Raw genomic sequence first — 15,052 nt, 5'->3', positions numbered from 1 at the left:
TAGCAACACTAGTGGGATGGTTTGGAAAGAAATGGGTAAACACACCTGCAAAGCATTTAATCATACTTCTCTGAAATTTTTGGGACTTCAGATGGTAATTTCATTTGAAGCAGGACCAGGTCCAAGTAGAAAATTAAATTTTTAAACTGGAAGACTGATGAGGCTGCACCCACACACCTGTATAAAGAGAGCTCCTCACAGAAAGCCATATAAATGTGTTTTCAATTGCAGTAGAAAGGCATGATTGTAAACCAAACTCAATTTTATTTACTCCAAGCAAGTCCAGGAGGAAGAGTGAGAAGGAATGGCTGTCCCAATCTTCTATAGGCATGGACATTAAACAAAGCTACCAATTTTCCTTTTGTGGCCCCCTTCTAGAGATGAGGGTCTTCAGGAGGATTGGAATGGTGCCTGCAGCCTCCCTTCTGCAGCTCTGGGTGCTGTGCGAGTTGGGAATAGCACACATGACATGGCCTTCAAGGAACAGGAGCACAAAGCAGCCCCAAAGCAACAGCACTGAGATAAAAAGGCTGGAGCCTGAGTTTTCAACAAAAGTAATGCCAAGACTGCACAATTTTGATCCTGTCCAAACCAGTTAACTGCTCCATGCAACCTTTTCCCTATCTGTTTAGAAAACTGGAATTGTATTATTTTTTTATGGTAAGTGGCATGGATCCCAAAAATAACATTCTGCTATTGATTTTCAATTTTACTCTTCACTATCATCAGTGAAGTAAAGAAACTGCAAATTAGTGGAATTGGGGGGTGGAGGAGATGGAATACTGTTTAATACTTTGGAATTATTAAAAGTGAAATTACGCCGGTCCAGTCATGCTCACTCTTCACTTCTGGGGACGCACAACTAATCTCCACTGCAAGCTGAAAGATAACCTCTGAAGATAATAGTACCACATCAGTTTGTGAATAGAAGTGAGATCCTAATCTCCATAGCCTTGTCAAACTACTTGTTGGGAATTGGGGGGGGGGGGGGGGGGGATAAAAAGAAAGAAATACATACCTCTGTGTATTTTAACACAGATTATTTTGAGGAAATACAAGCCATACACAGGTGGGATAAATTCATGGTAAATAAATGAATAGAACTGGCACAGAAAAGTAACTGCACAAAAATCTCATGCCAGGGGGAATATGTTCCAGGCTATCTGTGCTGTCAAGCAGCAAAAAAATGAAAATAAAAAGGTCTTGCTGTATGAGAAAGACGAGTGGTTTCCAATAATTCTTTAACAGTGATACAAACAAGGTCAGATTTTGTGACGCCTGTCTTGCTTCCAGACTTCAGTGGGAGAGCAAAGAGGAGTGATTCATGGAGATCATGCAAGAAGCAGTGCTGAAATGGAGCTGAGAAGGCCATGAGCAAGGTCCTGTTTGTTTGTCTTTACATAATGCAAGACAAACGTGAATATGAAATTAAATCAGAAGGCAATGTACTTAATTGCCAATTACTTCTTCACTGCTACCTTGAAAACCAAATACTTCAAGAGCAATGAATTGTTCCCATGAAACTCAATCGATTTTGTAGTGGTTGTAAGAAATAACTACAAAAAAACATGACATTCACATCCATGTACAAAGAGAATCTCCCTGATAGCTACAGATACTATAGGCAGAACTATGTCCTGCTCTCTCTGAGACAGAGTTGCTCCTTGCAGGGACAAGGGGCTGCCTGGGACTGACAGTTTTTATCAAGTTTGACCTAACAAATTCTTGCACTTGATCCACTAACTGAGAAAAGAAACTAATTATTACACACATAATCTTTGCTTCAGTATTAAGAGGCAAAAATCATGAGAGATGCCAGAACTAGCCAGAATTTTCCCCAAGAGGAAGGGAATAAAATATTTTTTTTTAAAATATACAAAAAATTAAAATTAATGAAAGCCAGGATTAAAATTTAAAATAAAATAAAATAAATAAAATAAAATGTGTTAAGACTGACAAAAATCTGGATTCAGGTATAGCTGCAGAGGCATTTTGAAAAAATCTGGCAAGAGATAAGAGACACCTCAGGAAATGAATTTCGTCCTTACGAATAGGTTGTAGCTTGGTACCGATCGGGGTTGAGGGGAGGAGAGGGAGGAGTCGAGGTAGATCATCCTCGTTACTAAAACCTTAAAAGTTACGAGTGTGGAGTGCTTTTGGTTTGCCCGGTGAAGCGGCATCCTGCGGCGGTGTACATGCGGTGAACGCGCGGGCAGAGCCTGAGCACTCACACCGGCATCCAACCTTCCCCCAAGCGCCCGCTCGCAGATCGGAGACATCAAGCAGGGCAATGGTGTCTCCGCCCGACCGTCTGTGAACGCCGCTCCCCACTTTTCCCCCCGAGGGGTCCTGGCAGCCCGGGCACACACGAACCCCGCCAGCACTCGGGATAGGGTCCGAGCCAAGCCGCGCTCTGCCGGGGCACCGTCCCCGCGGGCCGCCGGCACCGCTCTCGCCTGCCCGACGGGCTCCGGCTGCTCCGGGCAGGGCCAGAAACTCGGGGAAAGGGCTCTCCCCGCCTTGGGAAGCGCCTGACACGCCCCGCGGGCTCGCTGACAGCGCTCACCTGCCGGCTGCGCGGAGCCGCCGGTGGGCTCGGAGCGGAGCGGGAAACTCAGCCGGGAGCGCAGCGCAGCCAGCACAGGTCCGGCGCCCGGGAGAGAGCGATCGCTGCCTCAAAGCGCGTCACGGTCGGGCTAGGGCTGAGTGCTTGGGCAACAGCGGGGCCCGCGCTGCCCCGATGAGGGGAGGGGGCTGCTGGTTAAAGACATGGATGAAAGATGAGCGCCGCTGCCCGGCCAGGACGGTGCCCCTTGAGGCTCGCAGGGCGGCTGGGGCAGCGGCGCTCCGGGGGCGGGGGGGCCGTGCCCCGGCGGCAGGCGGCGCTCCGGGGCTGGCGCTGGGGCTGCGGCGGCTGCGAGCGGGGCCGCACCAGCCGGAGCGGGCTGGAAGCCGGGAGCTGGGCGAGGCGATGGAGCGGGGAGCAGCCGGTGCCGTCCCCGGTCCCGGCGGGGAGGAGGCAGTGCATGAGGTGAGAGGGGCTCCGGGCGGGCCGGGGGCACCCGCTGGGCGAGGGAATGGCGCTGGGTAGCGGCAACTCCGCCGGCGGCACCGTGCGCGAAGTTGCCGGGTCCCGTCCCTGCCCGGGCCGTGCGCGGAGCGAGGGGCGCTGCCAGAACCGGGCGAAGCGCGGCCGCCCCGCCTCGTTTCTGCCCCCTGCCCCGGGCTGGGGCGCTGCCCGCGGCGGGCTCGGCCCTGCGGAGCGGAGCGCAGCGAGCGCGGCCGGCCCTGTCCCGCACCACGGCCGTGGCAGAAGGTATCTGGGCTGGGCGGGGGGGGCGGCGCCGGGAGCTGTGCCGGGGCGCAGCCGCTGCCCTGCCCGGAGTGCCCCGGAGCGCGGCTTTGTTCGCTTGCCTGCTTGGGGATTTCGGGTGGCGGTTCGCTTTCCTTACAGAAACGGGGTGTGCGGAGCTGTCACTGGAATGACGGTGGTGTGCCCATGCATGGAGCTGCACAGGGGCCCCAGATCCTGTAGTTTTTGCTTAGGCAGAGCTCCCGCTGGTTTCCCGGGTCTTTCTCAAGGTTTACGCAGAATTGAGTCTTTAGTCAGGCTGCAACATCTGCTATACATATTAATATTACAAATAATATGTATGGCTAACGTGATTATGCGTTTCAGTTTGGATCATAGGCAGAATTTTCTCTGAATAGGCAAGGCAGTGATAGTTAATGTTTGCTAAATGCATTACTATCAATTTGAGTGCATATTATTAGTATGATCATACCGTAAATTCTGAAGGAATATGAAGGGGCTGTCTTGATTCAGGTCTATACTGCATGGTTTGAATATTCCAGCTTTGGCACTGAGCCTGAAAACAGTGGTTAAGGTTTGTCCCTTAAAGAAAGAAGAAAGTACCTGACCATAAGACCCTTGACGAGCCTGATCACTTCTAGTGGAGTCGTTCTGAAAAGTCTCTCCTTTCTTTGAAGCACTTGTGCAGCAGATACTTTTGCAAGAAGAACTTCTTACTGCATCTTTCTCCCCAGGGTAAAACTGGATAGGTCCATAAAAAGTGGCAAACCTCCACCTGAGGGCATTTTTTTAGTTCAGCCCGAAGTACCAAAGTTACTTGAGAAGAAAAGCTGTCTTTTGACTCTGCATATCCCTCCCCTGGCTATTTCCACGGTTCTGAAATGACTTGAGGGTGACCTTCAGAGAAAGAAGTCAGCTTTGCTCAGAGGATTTCAAACCTTTTATTTGCCCTTCTTAAGGCTTCTCTAAAACAAACAAGCAGAGCATTTGGAAGGAAACCTATAATTGAATATTCAGCAGTTCATTTCCCTTGGGTAAAAGCTGATAGATGTTTTCACTTGTTTTGGAAAGGTTTTTAGCCAAGCAGGAAAGGTCTGATTTGACACTGCTGAAGTAAATCATGAGGTAAGGCAAAGGAAGGTAGTATTTTTTGTGTACATCACTCCTGATGTGTGGAAACAGGGGTTAGAAAATGGGTGAACTGTTGCAGGGCTTTTTCAATTATACTTTCATTTTGGTGGGTTAATCAGTTTTACACCCATTTTGGTGGGTGTATCAGTTTCTGTGAAAACTCAAGACTCCTGCCTTTTAAAAAACATTAGCAATATCACCAGGTATTTTCAGGCAGTGCATATCTGAGACACTGTGGCACTTGCCAAGAGGTGAACAGCACTTGGCCTTGTGCCTCTGGGCTTGTGCCTAATAATACATCGCAGGAGCACTGCATTAGCTGTCAATAAATGTTTGCCATCACTTCGGGCTGAAGTATGGAGTGCCTTTAAAACAGCACAGAGAGAAAAGTTTCAGCTCAGTTTTTAAATGTGACCTTAATGTGACCTAAGCCCTTTGTATGACTAACTCTTGGTTCCTGGATCTATTGTCAGGGTCCCCATTAATACAGCCCAGCTTTATTTATGTGGCTTTGGTTTTGGAGACCTAAAATACGTGAGTTTATTTCTTTAATTTCCCCTTAGTAGCTCTGTGTTGATAAAACAGATGAGAGAAGAGTTTCATTAGAATTGCATTTCTTTGCTGAACTTAGGCAGGACTGTGATGGTCATATTCGTCTTTCCCTTTGTCATTGCGTTTGAGTCTGGGAGAAATCCTTTTAAATGCCTGACTATGATTTCAGGACACTGTAAGAAGTTACCCCCAGGTAATCAGATTGTGCCTTGCACTGAACCCAGAACTGTCTCCAGTCAGACAGGATCAGTAATCAAGCCAGTGTTGGATGGATTTTTACACTCTCTGGAAACCCTTGGACTTCTCCAGCCCGAGACCAGACTAATGGAGAAGCTAGAGCCAGAAAAGCTGCTGGGAACTGATGATGCTGTAGCTGTAGCTATGCTAACATTGTGCCCTGGTACTCTTGGTACAGGGTGAGTACCCAAGTGGGGAATTATTCTGCAGTATTGTCTTCTGAATGCTTGGCATAGCTTTTAGCTTGTGAACTTGCATGCACACAGCTATTTGATTGCTCGTTTTGAGCAATTAGGGGAAAGACTGAGATGGATTTGATCCCTGTGTCCTCAGATTGTTTGCAAGAAAGAAAAAGAGACAACATTTTAAGACTGAATGAATGATAAAAATAAATGTTCAATTTAAATAGTATTAAGAGAAGAAACAGGAAACTTGAGATAGTGGAAACTCCAAATCTTTTAGATGTCTGAGTGACTGAGGAGCCTTTCTCTTATTTTAAAAATTAATGGGCAATCAAGGACCAGAGTGTTAAACTTGTGATAAAGATGGCTTTCAGTAGAGGGTTCAGAAACTTTGAGATGCGTGTCAGTGATAAGGATTGAGATTATTTCTTTTCAAACGTTTTTCAGTTCTAAAAACATGAAGAAACCTATCAGCTCTGGTGCAGTACCTCTTTAAACACTCAATGTGCCTTGAATTGCATGGAATAACTTATTTGCTCAGTGAAGACATTAGTTTTGAGCTACCTGACTAGTGTGTTTCCCTACTCAGATGAATGTCTTCATCAGATTCTAAGAGATGCCATAATCAGCCAAGGGACTTCAATGCTTTGTTTGCATCAGACGTTTTTAAGAACCAGTTAATTAAACCTGACAACTTTAAGTTACTTGGTGCTGCTTCCCCGGTGTATGCTGCCTCTGCACCACACACACCTTCCATTTCAAGGCAGTTTAGCCCCATGGAAAGTCAGGGTCTGCTGCTTGTGTTCCTCTTGTGTATTGTTTTACCTGTGAGAGACTTTTTCCTTACTCCTCACTTAGTTTTGTTCTTCACTGGACTAAGATACAAATGCAAATTCAGATTCTGTGCATTGTGGTTAAATGGTGAGCTGAGTGGGAAAAAAGCAATGTTTGTGAAGGCTCTGGTGCTGGTCATAGTGCCTGATGAAAGACCAGTGGCCTTTCCCTGACTTCCCAGCAGGGAGCATGAACACTCCCTATGTTATTTAAGATGAGAGAGGGGCTAGAGTCACTCTGCTGTCTTAATATTGTCCTTCTGCCTTTGCCAATTCAAAAATCATCTGTGATGGTTTACTGAATGCTGATGTGCTTTAGGATGAGTGCTTTACCTCTTCAAACTTCCAGTGCTTTCACTAATCTTAGGTGCATGAACAGCAATTTCTAGAGCATTTTTCTTCTTATTAAATATTTAAAATCTTTGGTTTTTTTCACCCTGGAATTTAGGTAAGAAGTATGCAGTCTCCCAGCTTCTTAATATGAACTGGCATCTCTGGTGATTGTTCAGGTTCTACCAACAAATTTCACCACTATTTGGTGATAAAATCGAAATCTTTAAAGCAAGTCAGAGGTCAGTGGTATTTTTTCCAAGTGACAAAAAGCTAAAGGAGGAATTTAAATTACTGTAATTGAATTAAGCCATTATAGTCTATTCCTATTCCTGAGTAGAAAAGGTCCCAAATGATTTCTTTCTTCTTCTCTTTTAGGGTTCTAAATAACTACTTTAAAAATAAGGATAATTAAGACTGTAAACTGTGATGCCAGCTATTGGTCAAAATAAATGTAAAACCGCTATGTTTGCAGGGTATCTGCACAAACAATGGTTCTCCATGCTGTGTGCTTGGTCAGCCAGTGTTTTTCTGAGCTCTCAGTAGAATCTGTGATGCTTATTGAAAACAAGAGATCCAACTAAAGTGTGTTAAATTAGAGTTCTGCACAAGTTGCAGGAGATAAATCAATGTTTGACATATGGGAAAGGATGTGAGCATTTAAAAGAAAAAATGTACTCATGATTCTAGGAATATTAAAGCCACCAAGATGAAACAAAAATAAAGCATTAAAAATGTATCCTTGCAGTGTTGTTTCAAGAAGAAGAATTACACATGTTGGTGTTTATGGAGATTATTCTCATCTTCTTATTCAGAGCTTTGTGTTTCTTGAAGATACAAATAATATTTAGACTGAGATGGTACCCACAAGAAGCACTTCGTAAATATTAATGTTGTGGGGGATTTTTGGCAATTGAGTTAGAGCTGTTTGTCTCAGCCATATATAAATGGTTCTGTGAACAAAATAAATTGGGCAGGGAGTAATGGGTAAGATCCATCTTTGTCTGTGTGCAGAGTAGTGCCAGGATGCCCACTAGGGAATGGGAGCAGTTGGGCCCGCGCTGGTGATACCCTTCTCTGCCTGAATTCCATCGTTCCTTAAGGGGAAAAGGGTGCTGCGACACAGCAGGATCATAGAATCTCTTAGGTTGCTAAAGACCTTTAAGATCATGAAGTCTGAATGCTAACACTACCAAGCCCACTACTACACTGTCTTTGTTTAGTACACCTGGGATTTCTGCATGGTCCTCTGGGAACTTTGGAGATTATATATAACATGTTTATTTGTTTATTATGTATCTCTTGCCATCTTGCAATGTTCGTTGGGGTTTCTTTTAATGTTTCTAGTCAGACACATTCTTGGGATGGACTGACTATGTGACAGGTTTCCTAGATGTACTGTGTAGCAGTTGTGTGTTGGCTGTGAACCGGATTTCACACACCATCATTTTGTGCACATTTGCCCCACTAAGTTACAGGATTGTTGGGAAGGATGAAAGTTTGACAAGTCTCACAGATATGTATGCTTGGCAGAAAGATTTTTGAATGTGGAGTCCAATGAAGGAATAGAGTTGGAAGCAAGTTTTAATATAGAAGAAAAGAATTGCTGGGCCAGTCTTACTGGATAACCAAGGAGCCAAAGGGTGTGTTAGTTAGAAGGGGTTTTTATGAATTAGAGCAAAAGATAAACCCACCTCAAACAAGAAGAGTTTTTTACCAAGTAGAAAGATACCACAGGCAAACAAGTCAGCAAAGTTGCAAGTAAAAAAAAGGTCTCAGAATTTTCCACTGCAAGAAAACTGAAAAACAACTTCTAGCTTAAACTGTAATGTACTGACTTTAAGTGATTGGAGAATAGTAACATGAATATGGTAATTATCGTAGTTATGATAGGCTATAGGTAAAAGTTGAGGTATAGATTTATTCTACTGTATTAAGATGCTCATCAAAGAAAAGTATATAATGCATTGTAACCAAAACCAAGGGGTCTCCAGGCCTACCTGCAGCTGGAGCTGACAGCTGTAGCCACAGGCTCTGTCACCCACGACCCTGGATGGCTGTAACACCTTGGATACAATAGACTGCATTTTGGAGAGCTGCTTGGAGTCCCACATCCCTCATTTCGGCTCTTACACAGGATATCTGTGACTTTAAAATGTTTAAGGAGAATCTGGACAGATTAAGGGAAAAGGAGGAGAAGTAAACCAGATTTAGGATAAACCGTCCTCTGGGGATTTGGCACAGCTGTGAGAATAATTTTTTTGTACCTAGCCCTTTACCCCTGAAAACTAAACCTAACTTCTTCAAGTCTAGCACATTTCTGAGACTTTGGGATTTTATCTGTCCAGGTTGTTGAACAGAACTGAATCCTGAAATAGAAGCTCATTTCCACTCACTTTTTAATTTCTTGAGTTGGAACTGGACCTGCTTTAAGTGTTTGTCACATTAAACCAGCTTTGAGTCAAGGAAAATACTGCTTGGATGCCCATTTGTCTGAAAACAGGTATCTCTTAGTGCAGATCTGCTTACTGTGGTGACTTTGGGAGTGTAAACATTTGCATCCTTTCAGAGTCTCTCCCTTTTGCCTTCTCTTCCCCCTTAGTCCCTCCCTTGCTGTGGTAGTGCATGGATTGTGAGCCCTGGTTTCGTGCTGGGTACCATTCCTGGTTCAGGTGGCTTTGGCACTACTGGGCTGTTACTGGCCTGAGCTGGAAGGAATTCATTCACAGCTAAACTCTGTATTTGTTTACAGCTGAAGCAACACTGAACTGCATGAGCAATAATATGAGAGCATCACATTCAGAGTCAACAAGAATGGGAATGTGCTGGTTTAACCACACACGTGATGTAGATTAATGAAGGGACCAGTATGTGATTCCCATTGATGGGTCTAGGTTGTGTTGTTTGCCAGAGTGGTGTAAGGCAGTGTCAGCCAGGAACCTGTCCCACTGTCTGAGTGTGGTTATCATAACAATGGACAGATTTTTGCAGTGTATAGAAAAAAATCTCTAGGGTTTTCTTTGGTTTTGGACTTTGGGGTTTTTGTTAGGGGGGGGTTAATATGTTTCTAAGAATAAGAACATCCTGCTTAGGAAATGAGATGGAAACAATTGCTAGAGAAAGTGCACTGTCAACACTGTGAATCATTGAATGTTCTAAATAATAGGATGAAGGATAGACTGAGCTTGAGTGAAGATGAGGGGTTTTTGAACTTCTCTGAAGGGTGAAGGGTGAGAATCCTAGGTACTCCATGCTGAACAGCTTGTAAGGGACGTGAGGAAAATAGTTGTTTTCCTTCAGATTATCAGTGCAATTTTTTTCAGCTGGTAAAGCCAGGAAGCCAGAGCCTCTATGGAGACTCTGCCATCACAATATGGATTAATTCAACAAAAATCTGAGTGAAACTCAAGCCTCTTTAGAGCTTTTCAAACATTATTCCAAGACTAAAGTCTATATGGGTTAGAATTCTACTTTATTCTGACCTTTCAGGATGAACTTTTTGCTTGGTTCTCACAAATTAATTCTCTTCCCTCACAAACTGCCTTTGATAATGTTCCAAAGTTAAGGAAGGGCTACTTGAAAAAACAGATATTTCCCAGGACATGGAGCACATCTCATAAATTTTAGTGTCTAATTCTGACATCAGAAATTATTGCTTTTGGAGATCACTCTAATGTGCGCCTAGTTAATGAAGATTGTTGTAGGCCATCAAGACTGATTCTTGCAGTGAAATTGCAGTTACACTTTGATGGCAGAGACCTGCTGTGTGCCTCCATGGACAGTCTAGTACCACTTTGTTACCATTAGTGGACCTTTTGCCATCTTTTCAGACTGCCAGACCTTGTTGATCAGTTGAGCTGTTAAGTTTGATTACAGTAATGCACACTGATGTACACTAATGCCTGTTGATTGCAATAATGCATATTGCCATATTTCTGAACTTACCTCCATGCTCAGAATAATGACCTACCTTACCTGTCAGGCTTAGCAATCAGTGAAGCCATAAGAGGCTTGTCTGTGGTTTCTATTGATGTGCATGAGTATGCTAACTTTGAGTAGTATCCTTCATAGGAAGGCTTTCACTGTAGAGGAGCACACAGTAAAATCGTGACCCTGTTACTTTTAATCAGACAGTTTCTGTGGCAGTACTCAATAATATATTCATTCTAAGTTTTAGAGTTTTTTCTGGCTTCCATTCAGTTGAACTTGGTTTCATTGTTTAAGGGAAAGTCATACCAATTCCTTAAGAAAGTCTCCTCTATTCAGCCTGCGAGAAGGCAGGAACAACTCTAGTCACACCACTTCTGGTTCAGATAAGGTTGATTTGTTTTAAGTTCTATACCTAGAATAATTTTATTGCTGTGTTCTTGTCTGTTTTGTTTTTCAAGGTCATTTATTCAAATTTTGAGGAGTAATTTTTAATGTTATTATATACTGTAAAGTCATCAAAGGTGTTTCAGGAAGGACTTTTCTGAGTATGACTTTAAAGCCTGCAAAAACCTTTGCAAATATACCTGGATTAAGGAAGATGATCAGGGTTACATATTAAAGAGAGAGAAAAAAAGGGAAATTTTGAAAAGTCCTTTCATTACAAGTTTTAGTTGTCTAGAATGAGATATAAGGCTCCATTTCATATCTACTGCTTTAGAAACAAAAGGTTGAGTCCTGTAAGGCTGGGAAATGCACAGCATACACAACCTTTTCTTTATCCACCAGAAGCAGCACACTGTCCAGGCTATAGAGAGTCCCAGCATTTTGTGATTATAGATTGTGAATATCCTCTTTCACGTGTATATTCTTCAATGTAAATGTCGCTAAACTATTTCTCAGTTTAGTATTGCATTTAGTGTTTCCCTAAAAGCCTGATTTTGAGCTCAGCCTCTCCTGGTGGTTGTGTGAGGCTTCACGCCATGAAGGCTTCCTCTGGCATCAGAGGGACTGGAATTTGTTCTGCAGACCGCTGTTCAGGGCTCTTAATTGGGAACAATTCCTGGCTGCATGGCAGGGAAATGTTCTTCTTGGCTGAGTTAAATCAAAGGAGCCTGTCCAGACCTACCTTTGTGTAAATGACAGCATGTCTCAGTCCTAGGTGTTTGTACTTGTACAGTGGTCTAGAGTTAAAACCCTCAGAGTTATGGATGAATAACATATCACCCTTGGACTAAGCAAGAGTAAAACTTCTGATTTTATTTCTTTCCTAGCTTTAAAATAAAAAATTGTAAAAAGAGCTTGCATTCAATGTCTAATCCTGAAAGACTTCACCCTTAGATCATAGAATCATGGAATATCTTGAGTTGAAAGGAATCCACAAGGATCCTTGAGTCCATGGAACCAGTTTGTTCTATGGCTTCTCAGTTTCCACTGCAATCTGCTGGTGTTCTTGCCTAATTACTTTTCAATTAAAATAGGTGATTCTCACTTGGCTTTCTTCCTCTACTCTGAGTTCCAGTGTGATGGTTCTGCACATGGGTCAAGTGAGAGCAGCCTCAGGACTGCCCAGCTTGGTCTGTTTGTAGACACGTGTGATCAGGGATGCACTTTCCATCTGGAAGTCACTTTGGCAAGCTCTGCTTTTCTCCTGCAGGAAGGGAATCAGCATGAATACCTTTAAAACACGCACTAGCTTGGACTTGGCACCACAATACTGTTTTCTGTTTTTGAAAATTTTAACTGAGCAACTGCAATCAAAGATTGGCCTCTTCTCTGCACTATCCCAGTGGCATGGGATAATAGAGTAGTATGAGCTGGGAGGGACCCTCGTGAGTAATTCACACAAACTACTGAGTATGTTGGTGTCCTGAAGCTGATGGGCTCACAAAAAGTAAGGGGTTTCAAGAGTGGATCCTTATAGAACATTGAAAAGCCTTTTATTTATCAAATCTCATACACACTCTTTTATTTATCGAATCTCATTCATTCTAATGACTAGCTCAGGGTTCTTGTGCTTTGTCATGTTAATAAGTGCAGTGAATCATCTTTAATAACCATTGCGTTTCTCTGTAAGCTCTGATAGCATCTGTGGGAGACTGTGACAAATAATACCTGTTCAAATGCTGTACAGGTGGATATGCATGCTTTTTTGTTGCATATCAAACATGGCTCCTTGTTCAACAACCTACTACAATTCTAAATACTGGAATTTTATTTCTTTTTAAGATTATCTAGAATTTATTTATTCCTAAAATGAAGGGATTCACCTTTAGTTCAAGTGAGAGAAGACTGGTGTATGATCCAAAACTCATACTTTGATACTTTTTAATAAACTGGATTAATTGAGCTTCTTATAGAAAAAAAAAGTTATAAGGGGGGCACATTGCTCTATGCACTCATCAGCATGAAGAACCAGAAAGTCAGATGAGGATTTGTCATTTATAGTGGCAGCTACCTGATTCTTTTCTGAAGCCTCTGGAGTCAGCATTTTTCTGGGCTCTTCTTGCTTCCTTCCTGGTCAAGATGATTTTTCAAGCACATTCAGACTATTGAAGTTTAGTGACATGATTCCTTCCTCGTCTTTTTGCTTCCTTGGCATCCTTTATACCACTCTTGGCGTTCTCAAAAGAGAATTAAAGAGAAAAAGTAATTGTACCCCCAAAAGATCCTACTCTACAATTTTTAAGTTATTCTATGCATCACTGGAGGTTTTCCGGGAAAAATCTTGAAGCAAGAGACAGAGCTAAAGTCAAATTCAATAGCATAAGAAAGGTATAAAAGAAATCAAACCCTTTGTTTTCAGAATGTAAATGAAAATGCAGCATTGGGTTTAGGGGCAAACTGCTCCCAAGAGCAGGATACATCATGAATGTGCAGGTTCTTTGAACCTTCCGATGAAGTGTTCTGTAACTACTGATTTTGTCATCCTATTGCCACCCATGAACGCTAGTAGGCATGGTCCAACTTTGAGGCATCCATTGCTGGAATTTCAGCTGGCCATTAAATGTATTCAGGTAGTCATAATATAATGATCCACTTTCACTTAAAATCAGTTGGAGTAGAATTACCACGGACTGGTGTTTTGACTTAAAATACTGCTAGGTCAGAGTAGGACAACAGTGTTCAGGATGTTTATCTGTACATTTTGCATTCTTTTCTGTCCTCTGTTGTAAGAAGCAAGAGTTTTTCTCTGTTCATTTTGTGCATTCACCTACCCATTCACAGAGATAACAGGTATCACCTGAAGTGGTTTCAGAGTCACCAGGTGTATATTCATGGAACTGTCTGAATGAAGGTGTGGGTCCTTACCAGCTGAGATCGACAATGCCTGACTTCAGGTTTCTGAATTAACTCCTCAGCCCCATGTTGGGGCTGGATGAAAGGCAAAGGCAAGAGGGAACATGACATTGTGCCCTACACTGGTGGTGGCACAGAGCTTGTGTCTTGTACAGTGATAGTGAGGATGGAAGATAATGAATGAGTGTGATAAGGAAAAGTGTGTCCCTCTGCCTTTTCCATAATTTCATCCAAGCCAAGTGGTAAATGTTGGAGTGCCAGGAAACAACATGTGGGTTTTCAGGGATCCAGTGATGGATTTTAACACATTTTTTGTTGCTTATTTGCCAGTGTTACATTTTTGCTATACCAGTGGATTCTCAACAGCACAGGAATAAGTACATTAGTACATTTATGATTAGGACTTTGTAGTTATGTAAAGACAGTCTCATTTATCAAGTTTGATTTCCCATCCACATTCCATCCAATGGTTTTTATTATTTATTTGAGTGGAGTGGCAGGCATGAATATGAGGGGCAAGGCCTTGGTAGCTTTGCAGGGGCAAAACATGTGGAAAGTGATGCCAAAGTCCCTTTGGAGAGGAGGACAAGGCAGGCAGACGTGGGGTTAGGAATACCTGCTACGAGCTGGTATGCAAGATGTGGCTGGAGGGAAGGCTTAGGTGAGACTGCAAGAGGGAGGTCTTGCCTAGAATTTCATTTCAAAGCTTTTTGAGCCCCGGAAAAGCTGGAAATAGCTTGTGTGCATGCTTGGCTGTAAGAGCTCCATTATTGCACTAGACAGTGCTGATTCCTGATGGGCACTGGTGTCACAGAACTCTTCAAAGAGTCTTCATACAGAAGGTACCACTCAGCCTCAATGACACATACTGAAACTTTTATTCTTTTTAGCATGTTACAGGGACAGATTTAGGCTGGGCCTAGCAGAGCTCTTCTCCCATTCCCTCTCTCCCTGCCCCCTTGATGCAGTGCAAGGGAATCAGAACTACACTGACTTCTCTCCACCTCCTCAGCCCTGCATGCTCCTCACAAGAAACCAGAAACTAAGAGTGTGTCACATGTCACTGTGTCTGTGACTCAGCCTGCCGTGGACCCCAAGGGATCATGTGTCCCATTGCATCCCCTGCTGCAGTGTGTGTGGAAAAGAGGCACCTGCTCTTCTGAGGGGTGCCTAGGGCACCAAAAACCTGTTTCAGTGACTTGAGGTGGGGTGAGAAGACATTAGCCTGCAACTAAGTAAAGTGCACA

At 43.3% G+C, this 15,052-nt stretch overlaps 1 protein-coding gene across 1 annotated transcript in view; it reads left to right on the top strand.

Moving 5' to 3' along the window:
- Positions 1–2,919: 2,919 nt before the first annotated feature.
- Positions 2,920–15,052, top strand: part of KCNG2 (potassium voltage-gated channel modifier subfamily G member 2) — a 53,097-nt gene continuing 40,964 nt past the window's right edge. Inside the window, exon 1 of the mRNA XM_059851170.1 lies at positions 2,920–3,031. The gene's annotated coding sequence lies outside the window, so the exon portion shown is untranslated. The remainder of the gene's footprint in view (positions 3,032–15,052) is intronic.

This window comes from Haemorhous mexicanus, chromosome 1, assembly GCF_027477595.1.
Source record: "Haemorhous mexicanus isolate bHaeMex1 chromosome 1, bHaeMex1.pri, whole genome shotgun sequence".
Lineage (NCBI taxonomy): Eukaryota > Metazoa > Chordata > Aves > Passeriformes > Fringillidae > Haemorhous > Haemorhous mexicanus.
Note: the sequence above shows the minus strand (reverse complement) of the source record. Positions and strands in the feature narration are given on the sequence as shown.